This window comes from Ovis aries, chromosome 11 (genome assembly GCF_016772045.2).
Source record: "Ovis aries strain OAR_USU_Benz2616 breed Rambouillet chromosome 11, ARS-UI_Ramb_v3.0, whole genome shotgun sequence".
Taxonomy (NCBI): Eukaryota; Metazoa; Chordata; class Mammalia; order Artiodactyla; family Bovidae; genus Ovis; species Ovis aries.
The window spans coordinates 48,860,019-48,870,694 of NC_056064.1; the positions used below are offsets into that span (position 1 = coordinate 48,860,019).

At 44.4% G+C, this 10,676-nt stretch overlaps 1 long non-coding RNA gene across 1 annotated transcript; it reads left to right on the top strand.

The window, feature by feature from the left end:
* The first annotated feature begins 3,636 nt into the window (after positions 1 to 3,636).
* LOC132657436 (uncharacterized) lies at positions 3,637 to 9,335 on the top strand. Its single transcript, XR_009595616.1, has 2 exons — positions 3,637 to 3,805; positions 8,875 to 9,335. It is a non-coding gene; the product is annotated as an uncharacterized LOC132657436 (long non-coding RNA).
* Positions 9,336 to 10,676: the final 1,341 nt, after the last annotated feature.

Consider the following 10,676-nt stretch of genomic DNA (forward strand, 5'->3'; position numbering starts at 1 on the left):
AAGTAGGAAGTCAAGAGATACCTGGAATAATAGGCAAGTTTGGCTTTGGAGTACAGAATGAAGCAGGAAAAAGGCTAACATAGTTTTGCCAAGAGAACACACTGGTCATAGCAAACACCCTCTTCCAACAACACAAGAGAAGACTCTACACATGGACATCACCAGATGGTCAACACTGAAATCAGATTGACTATGTTCTTTGTAGCTGAAGATGGAGAAGCTCTATACAGTCAGCAAAAACAAGATAGGGAGCTGACTGTGACTCAGTTCAGTTCAGTTTAGTTCAGTTCAGTCACTCAGTCGTGTCCGACTCCTTGCGACCCCATGAATCACACCATTCCAGGCCTCCCTGTCCATCACCAACTTCCGGAGTTCATGAACTCCTTATTGCCAAATTCAGACTTAAATTGAAGAAAGTAGGGAAAACCACTAGACCATTCAGGTATGACCTAAATCAAATCCCTTACGATTATACAGTGGAAGTGAGAAATAGATTCAGGGGTTTAGATCTGATAAACAGAGTGCCTGAAGAACTATGGATGGAGGTTCCTGACATTGTACAGGAGGCAGTGATCAAGACCATTCCCAAGAAAAAGAAATGCAAAATGGTTGTCTGAGGAGAACCATTACAAATAGCTGAGAAAAGAAGAGAAGCTAAAGGCAAAGGAGAAAAGAAAAGATATACCCATCTGAATGCAGAGTTTCAAAGAACAGAAAGGAGAGATAAGAAAGCCTTCCTCGGTGATCAATGCAAAGAAGTCAGTTCAGTTCAGTCAGTCAGTCGTGTCTGACTCATTGAGACCCCAGGGACTGCAGCACGCCAGGTTTCCCTGTCCATCACCAACTCCCAGAACTTGCTCAAACTCATGTCCATCAGGTTGGTGATTCCATCCCAACCATCTCATCCTCTGTCATCCCCTTCTCCTCCTGCCTTCAATCTTGCCCAGCATCAGGGTCTTTTCCAATGAGTCAGTTCTTTGCATCAGGTGGTCAAAGTATTGGAGTTTCAGCTTCAGCATCAGTCCTTCCAATGATTTCCTACGGGATTGACTGGTTTGATCTCCTTGCAGTCCAAGAGACTCTTAAGAGTCTTTTCCAATACCATAGTTCAAAAGCATCAATTCTTCAGCACTCAGCTTTCTCTATAGTCCAACTCTCACATCTATACATGACCACTGAAAAAGCCATAGCTTTAACTAGATGGACCTTTGTTGGCAAAGTAATATCTCTGCTTTTTAATATGCTGTCTAGGTTGGTCACAGCATTGCAGGATATCTGGCTCCAGGTGAGTGATCACAACACTGTGGTTGTCTGGGCCATTAAGATCTTTTTTGTATAGTTCTTCTGTGTATTCTTGCCACCTCTTCTTAATATCTTCTGCTTTTGTTAGATCCATACCATTTCTGTTCTTTATTGTCCCCATTTTTCATGAAATGTTCCCTTGGTATCTCTAATGTTCTTGAAGAGCTCTCTAGTCCTTCCCATTCTATTGTTTTCCTCTATTTCTTTGGATTCCAAATCAGGAATTTCTTTAGTTCCAAATAGGAAAGGAGAATATCAAGGCTGTATATTGTCACCCTGCTTATTTAACTTATATGCAGAGTATATAATGAGAAATGCCAGGCTGGATGAAGCAAAAGCTGGAATCAAGATTGCCGGGAGAAATATCAATAACCTCAGATATCAGATGACACCACCCTTATGGCAGAAAGTGAAGAACTAAAGAGCCTCTTGATGAAAGTGAAAGAATAGAGTGAAAAAGCTGGCTTAAAACTCAATATTCAAATAACTAAGATCATGGCATCTGGTCCCATAACTTCATGGCTAATAGATGAGGAAACAATGGAAACAGTGAGAGACTATTTTCTTGGGCTCCCAAATCACTGCAGATGGTGACTGCAGCCATGAAATTAAAAGATGCTTGCTCTTTGGAGGAAAAGTTATGACCAACCTAGACAGCATATTAAAAAGCAAGACATTACTTTGCCAACAAAGTCCGTCTAGTCAAAGTATAGTTTTTTCAGTAGTCATGCATGGATGTGAGAGTTGGACTATAAAGAAAGCTGAGCACCAAAGAATTGATGCTTTTGAACTATGGTATTGGAGAAGACTGTTGAGAGTCTCTTGGACTGCAAGGAGATCAAACCAGTCAATCCTAAAGGAAATCAGTGCCGAATATTCATTGGAAGGACTGATGCTGAAGCTGAAAATCCAATACTTTGACCACCTGATGCAAAGAACTGACTCATTGGAAAAGACCCTGATGCTGGGCAAGATTGAAGGCAGGAGGAGAAGGGGATGACAGAGGATGAGATGGTTGGATGGAATCACCAACTTGATGGACATGAGTTTGAGCAAGCTCTGGGAGTTGGTGATGGACAGGGAAGCCTGGCGTGGTGCAGTCCATGGGGTCTCAAAAAGTCAGACACGGCTAAGCGATTGAACTGAACTGAAGGCACCAAGGGAGACATCGTAAGGTGAAGATGGTGGAGAAATCCCAGATCCATTCGTACTTTTGATGCAATTTATCTTTTATGGCTCCTTCTTTCTTGCAGCTGACTCCACACTGGTCCTCACCTCCAACAGCTAGGCCAGTTCCCTGGTTATCAGTCACAAACTCCATGAACACAAAATTGTGTCTTCCTAATGGAGTCACAATGGTCTTGACCCCATTCCTGTTGAACCCTTGGCCCAGCCCAACACCCTCATGTCAGAGTCCTCGGAGCATCTATCCTAGACCTGCCTTTACTTGCATCAGCAATGCCTGTAGGTTCTCTCCCCTGGTCCAATCTCCAGCTATTCCTAGCTCAGTGAGAAGGAAATTTGTTGGCAATGAAAGAAAAAGGTACTATGAGAGAAGGAATTTCAGCAAAGATATTCACAGCTTGCAGCCTCTGAGTTCCCTCTGTCTGTGTTCCCTAACTCCTTTCAGCCTAAGGGCCTGGGGTGAGTGCCCACTGGGAGAGTCCTCCCTGCAGAGCACCTGGGAACCATTCGATCCTCAGTCCCACCAGCAGTTTGCTAAGGCTGTCCTCGGTGAATTCAGAGAGGGCCTGTAGCATGAAGGCGGGCACCCCTAGGGCACTGCGGCACAGATGACCTTTGTGACAAAGCTGGCACCATTTATGACATTGCCAATCATCCTCTGAATCCTGCCAATGGCAGGAATGACACCTAGCAAAGTTCCAAGGACAGTCCTGTTCCAGTGATGTTCCAAAGATACTGAGAACAGTGGTTCAAGGGACCAGTGCTGTCTCTTAACCCTGGAAACCTGTGAGATGTGGCTATGATCCTCACCCGACAGATACATTCTTTCACTAACATTTACTTCATTCTCTCAGCGTCCCCTCTGAGACTCTGAGTACCCCTCTCATGGGGTGGGCTCCGCGGAGGCAGGCAGGCCCAGTGCAGCCCTGGAGTTGGGTTAGTTACCCTGGACAAGTCACTCGACTCATCCTGCGTGCTTCTTCATCGAGTTTTTTAGTGTCTACATTCCTCAGAGTGATAGGGACAGAGCAGGTGCCTAAATAGTTAATACCACTAGGGGATTATAAATAGAAAAAGTACAGGAGACTCGTAAAAGTTAATGATTACTTAAGAAGGCAGGTTTGCTTAACCATAAAACCAACAGGCTTGCTTAGCAACAAAACCATGCAACAGAAGTGTGAGACAGACCCCCAAACAATGAAACAATAATGGCCTGAGAGCCACATCCTGCAGAATGAGTTCGGTAAGTTTAGCACATGTGATCCTAGGACACATCAGTGAAGACCCATTGCAGCCAAGAATTTAAAAAAATTTAAAAGTAAGTCCTTTTATTTTCAAGTATCGAATCAGAAATCAGCCTTCTGTTTCGTGTCATATATTGTCTAGGCTTGTTTGCTTAAATTGAGACCGCTTTTATGTCTCTCAGTTTATAGGTTACACTTCCCCCTATTATTTTTAATTTTTTAAAGTATTTATTTTTATTTATTTCTTTGGCTGTGCCGGGTCTTAATGGAGGCATGTGGGATCTAGTTCCCCAACCAGGAAACGAATCCAGGTCCCCTGCGCTGGGAGTGTGAAGTCTTAGGCATTGGACCACCAGGGAAGTTCCCCCCCTCTTTATTACACCCTTGCAATGTATTTGGTAGTGAAAACCTAAATTATATTTTAAAGATGTTGAATTAAAATTATCTTGAGATCGTATGTTGGTCTTAAAGCAAAGCAGTATCAGTCAGGAGGGGGCAATCATCTATACTTTCCACTCACTTTTGTAATTAAACCCTGATTCCGTTACAAGGGAATACTCAGTAAGAAGACAGTGCTACATTGTAAATTCAGGTGCATGATGGGAATACCTCTTGAAAATTTTAAAAATTTTATGAACCAGTTTTTAAGCAATCTAAACGCTACAGAGTTACTCTCATCACTGGAGATTTCCAAAGGGAAAAATAAAATCACTGAGCTCATTTTCTGTGAAAGAACAGGGTACACAGTTACTGCAAAGGGCAACACCCAGGGCACAGGGCAGACAGTGCTCTGCAGGGATAAGAGCATGAAAGCGCACAAAGATTAGCTGCTCTTTATTAATCGGCTCAAGGCTTTGGCAAACATGAAAGTTTATAAAGATACCTGGTTGTTACGGCTTACAAGGTAGAGAACAGAGACAATTCTCATTCACCTACAATGAGGAGGGTTTGAGGGGCTACTTGTATCTCCAGAATTGCTTTAATTTTCCATTATCATTGCAGTTTCTGTCTCCAGCCTTGGCTGAAGTGCTGAGGTCCCAGGGGCTCATCTTGAGGGGCAGCGCTTGGGGGAGTGGGGGTGGGGGACCAGAGGGGGGCAGGGAGAGGGCTTTCTATTTTCCTCTCTTCTCTGGGCCCTTTCACCCCCTGCCCTTTGAGTCTTGCCAAGAGACACCCTGCCCTGAGAGAGGGCGGTTCCTGGAGAAGAGCTGAGTGGCTGGGTGGTTGGTCAGAGGTGACTGGGTGTGGACGACACCCGGGACGTTCTGGCCCTGGGAATGGAGCCAGGCTGCATTAGTTTTCTGGCTATTGTGGGTCTCAGTATACATTCCTTTCTCTAGTTCAAGTTGAAAATTCCATTGCACCGAGCATGTGTATGTGTGAGCACGTGTATGGTATGAAGAGCATGTAAGGAGAGGCTGGAAGGACCCGAGTTTGTGGCCTCCTTGGCCCTGGGATTCCAGCCCTCATCTCCATGGGCCAGGTCTCCAGACTTTCAGGAAAACTGGCTGTAGAGCAGAGAGGGGGCCCTCACTCCCCTCCAGGCCACCTGGAAAGGGCAGTATCAACCTGACATTAAGTGGAAAAAATCACAATAATAGCAAACCTGATTAAAGGCTTATGACCATAGCTGGGCATGTTCTATGCACTATTTCATTCAATTTGCACAGCAATCCCCCAGGTAGATGGGATTGCATTGGAACAAAGCAAGCAAAGGGAGCTTAGTGAGGCCCAATAACTTGCTCCAAGATAAACAGAGTATGAAGATGTTTGGCTGCAGTGCTTCAGCTAAGCTGTGACTCTGGGCCAACTTATCTGGCCTCTCTGAATCTCAGTTTCCTCATCTGCAAAGTGGAAATAATGGGAATACCCACCTGGGGAAGTTAATTAAAAGGAAAAATGAGCTAATGCATGGAAGACCATAGGGTGAACTAGAGCATAATGTGAAAATATGGTAAGAATGTGAGAAAGCTGCTTGCTCAGCACAGACCCAATTGTTTTCCTAGTAATAAGGCACAATTTCTTTGATGAAATTCTTCTAGTCAATAAACTAGGTTACCTCATTGTAAGAATATCTGTTTCTTCATAGCATTCAGTATAGCTCATGTCATCTAGACTGAGAGGAGAAAAAAACGCAGCCTGTAAACACTTGTTTTTCTCCTGAATGAGCCTTTGTGCTAAAAGAGGGGAGCTCGCTGCTGAAGAAGTTGTGCATTCCTCAGAGGCAGGCCAAGTTTTACAGTCTGTCACCAGCAGCTTTTAGCCAAGTCCTAAACACAAGTTAGTCTCCTGAGAAACACCTGCTTGACGTATAGCTACTCTCTCTAGTTCCTGCCCGTATGACCGTACGTAGGCAGTATGCACGTCATCCTCTATTACAAAGTTCAAAGAGAGGGTCCTGTATTCTTAACATGCAGAGCTTCATTCATTCATTTATTCTACACTCAAATCTCAGTTTGTTTGTTTTTTTTCATTCATCTTGTAATTTTTGAGATTGCAGTAACCAGGCGCTGCATACATTCTGGAAATACAGGACAGACTTGGTCCTGTCCTCATGAACTCACATAGTTTAACGGGGGCAACAGGAAAACAAGCAAACAAGTAAGTAGATACTGCTGTGATCAGTGTGAGGAAGGAAGCAAAGAGCTGATGCAGAGGTGGGGTGGGCAGGAAAGGGCCCTCAGCGGTGGAGAAGGAGCCAGTGCCCTGGTGGAGCTGGCGACAGAGCGTGGGTGGAGGGAACAGCCCGAGCAGGGGGCTGGAGGCAGGCGTGGCAAGGCTGCTGGGAGCAGGCCTGCAGGCAAGGCTCAGAATGTGAGCACGGGGAGCCAGGGGGCACCATGCAGGGCTTTGTGGACTACCGTAAGGAGTCTGATTTTAAAGACTGCACTAAGAAGCCATAGACAGTTGTCTTAATTGTGGTAAAATTCATTTAACATTGTAATTTGAATTTCTATTCCTCCCTCCACCCACCCCACCCCCACCTCTGGCCACTGCTAATCTGCTTTCTGTCCATATGGATTTGCCGATTCTGGCCCTGGGTTGGGAAGATCTCTTGGAGAAGAGAAAGGCTACCCACTCCAGTATTCTGGTCTAGAGAATTCCATGGACTATATAGTCCATGGAGTCACAAAGAGTCAGACATGACTGAGCGACTTTCACTTTCATACATTAAGTGGCGGCTTCTTTCATTTGGCATGTTTTCTAGGTTCATCCATGTTTGCCCTTTGTAAAGGGCAGTGTGAACCCATCTGACTTAGCTGTAGGATCACCTTCAGTGCCATGGAGAGAATGGATAGAAGCCAGAAGGCAAGTGGGCAGATAACCTGCAGTGGGGAGGGTGAGAGGCCATGGAGATGCGTGAAGATGGCTGCAGTGGAAATGGAGGGAGGGGCGCTTCCAAGTCCCCAGGAAGTCCAGGCAGGGGGAGCAGATGTAGAGGGAAACCAAGAGTTCCATTTTGAATACCTTAAACTTGAGGTATCTGAGATGTTATTTAAGCGATGAAAATGTGAATCTGGGAATTAGTAGAAAAGTCAGAGCTGGATGCAGATAGAATTTGACGGTCATCAGCCAGGAGATTGAGGCTAAATTCAGGGGAATCTGTGTTAAATTATGTGCATAATAAGATATTTCCACCCCCAAGGGTGACCGAGAATAAGAGGTCTGTAGATCTAACACTTCTCAGCTCCTAGCTAAAAGTGGAATAGTCTGCATCTGAATGAGTGCTCAGCATTTGCAAAGACAGAGGCTGGCATCCTCCGGTCTGTATTCAGAGGGTGTTTGCATTTCTATTGCCTCTGCACTCAGTCTGCCCCGCAAACCAGTAATTCCTATTAAGGGTGTTAAGTGAGAGGATACTTGCCTTTCAATAAGAAATCCAACCAAGGGGCTTCCCTGGCGGTCCAGTGGTTAAGACTCCACTGCAGGAGGTATGGGTTCAATCCCTGGTCAGGGAACTACTATCCCATAAGCGGTGTGGTGAGGCCAGGAAAAACAAAAGAAAGAAACCCAACTAAGTGGGATGTCTTGGCACAGGTTAAAAATGAATGCTTTGATCACTGAGGTCACTTAGATAGAAGAAATCAAAGCTGTTTTTCTCAAACTTTTGTCTTAATTGAAGGGAAACATATATTCATGTTTTTACATTGTTTTCAAGTATTTGACCTTCTCTGGACAACCTGTACTGTTTGGTGGAGGATTCTCTTAATGGCTAACAAAAACTCTCTGGGAGGAATCCTGGAACCTACCAAGTACTGGACCACTTTTGCTCCAACAGGTGGGGATGGGGGATGAGGTGCATTCCCAACAACTGTCCTTCCTTTGCTGCCCACACCTGTTCATTTCCATGACTGTAAAACATAGATACCCTGCGACTGTTAGCACAGGTTTGAGGTGAATTAAGAAAAATTAGGGCAACATAACAAGTACTTCTTAAAAGTTAATTAGCAGAAAAAACTGCCAACAAAGGTCCATCTAGTCAAGGCTATGGTTTTTCTAATAGTCATGTATGGATGAGAGTTGGACTATAAAGCAAGCTGAGCACCAAAGAATTGATGCTTTTGAGCTGTGGTGTTGGAGAAGACTCTTGAGAATTCCTTGGACTGCAAGGAGATCAAAGGAGGCAATCCTAAAGGAAATCACTCCTGAATATTCATTGGAAGTGTTCCAAGAAGGGGAACCCCCTGCCAGGGCCCAAAACTGGGCTCTTGTCTAACACTCAGAAATGAATTGTCTGAGGAGACACATGTGCTGACAAAGCGAGAGATTTTATTGGGAAAGGGCGCCAGGGTGGAGAGCAGTAGGGTAAGGGAACCCAGAACAGCTCTGCCTCATGGCTTGCAGTCTTGGGTTTTATGGTGATGGGATCAGTTTTCAGGCTGTCTTTAGCCAATCATTCTGACTCAGAATCCTTCCTGGTGGTGGCTTGTTCAGCCAAGATGGATGCCAGGGAGAAGGATTCTGGTAGATGGTCAGACATGTGGTATCTCTTTTTTACCTTTCCTGAACTCTTCCGGTTGGTGGTGGCTTATTAGTTCCCTGTTCGTAACCAGGACCTCCTGTTGTAAAACAACTCATGCAAATGGTTACTGCGGTGCCTGGCCGGGGTGGGCGGTTTCAGTCAGTGCGCTTCCCCTAACAGGACTGATGCTGAAGCTGAAACTCCAATACTTTGACCACCTGATGCAAAGAACTGACTCTGGAAAAGACCCTGATGCTGGGGAAGACTGAAGGCGGGAGGAGAAGGGGACAACAGAGGATGAGATAGTTGGATGGCATCACCGACTCAATGGACATGAGCTTGAGTAAGCTTCAGGAGTTGGTGATGGACAGGGAAGCCTGGTGTTCTGCAGTCCACGGGGTTGCAGAGTCAGACACAACTTAAGTGAACTGAGCAGGAAAAAAACCCTCGGCAACCTTATGTCAGATCCCAAAATCTTTCGGAAATTTTACTGATTCATCAAGGCCAAAGTCTGGACTGTAGGCTTCTTGCTTAGAACTCCAGAAGCACTGCTGGTCACAGCCTCCAGGGGAACTCATATTGTAATCTGCTTTCGCTTTGAGGTCTCTTCTGCTGCATAATAAAACACATTTAATGCAGAATTTTTTTCTCCCACTTTTTGTATTCCCCTTGCTAGTGCTCAATACATATTTGTGGACATAAAGGCAACGTCTCTCCCCACTTTTCTGACTAAAAGAAGCAACTCTTCTGCCTTTTATGTTTAATAATTCCCTAAAAAAGTCTTAAGAGTTGCAGGTTTTCAATACAGCCTGTTTGCTCATGATGCCTGTGGGGAAAGGAGATGCGCTGAGCATCTCTTCCAGATGGAGGTTTGCTTTCCCACCTGCAGGGAGATCAGGTGAGGTATCTCCTCTCAGGTAAAGTTCCTCATATCTCCCCTAGGCCCCCAGAGACTTCAAGCTTGTCTAACCAATGAATGCCTCGGTTCCTTACTGAGCATCTGGCTGTGAGGGAACTCTTCTTTCATCCTGTAGATGTTTCTCACTCAAACTGTCTTCTCCAATCCTTCAGTAATCATTTAATGCGCATGTCCTCTGTGTCATCTTCCTATTTCATCTGCTAACAGCTCCTAGCTCAGGTCGATCCTGTGTCTCTTCCTGAACAATAATCCAATTTGCCCTGGCACTGGGGCTCAGCAAGGAAGACCTAAGCCCTTTAGCCAGACACCTAAGGTCCTAACTGTTTTCCCCAGGGTTTCAGTGTATTTGCAGAAAATTTAAAATATCAATACTTATTTTTAAAAAGATCTAAAGGTTCCCTGCAGTCTTCTGTCTTTATATTAAGAAAAACTACAGAATTAGAGAAAAAAAAAGAAAAGCAGAGATTTGAAGCAAAAGTGACTTAAAAAATCTACAAAAGAGACCAGGTAAAAAAGTTTATAATAGGAGATCAGGTAAGAAAACAAACATTTCCAGAGACATTCCACCCTATAGCAAATGCAACCAGGCACTGCCAACAGAAAGTACGTTAGAGAAATAAATACACAGCATCAAGAATACAACAGGCAACAGCACCGTTTATTAAATGTGTAGGTAGACACAACATTTCCTTTGAAATCCTAGGGAATATAGTTTTTGCAAACATCAATTTAAACATACTTACCCGTCATATAAGTAAACTCATATTACTTTATAATTATGGTATCCTGTAATGGTTCAATAGCTTATTTAAAATTATACACTGGGGCTTCCCTGGCAGTCCAGTGGTTGAGACTCTGCACTTCCACTGCACGGGGGCATGGGTTCAAATCCTGGGTGGGGATCTAAGATCTTACATGCTGCACGGTGCGGTCAAAACAATTCAAAGGAACTGGAGTCTCATAAAGTTTCTATATCCAAATACCAATTTGGAGGAAATATGAATTCAGAAGAAACTGTGAAAAATGATACTATGAGGAAATGACCAACACAAGCCAGACAGGA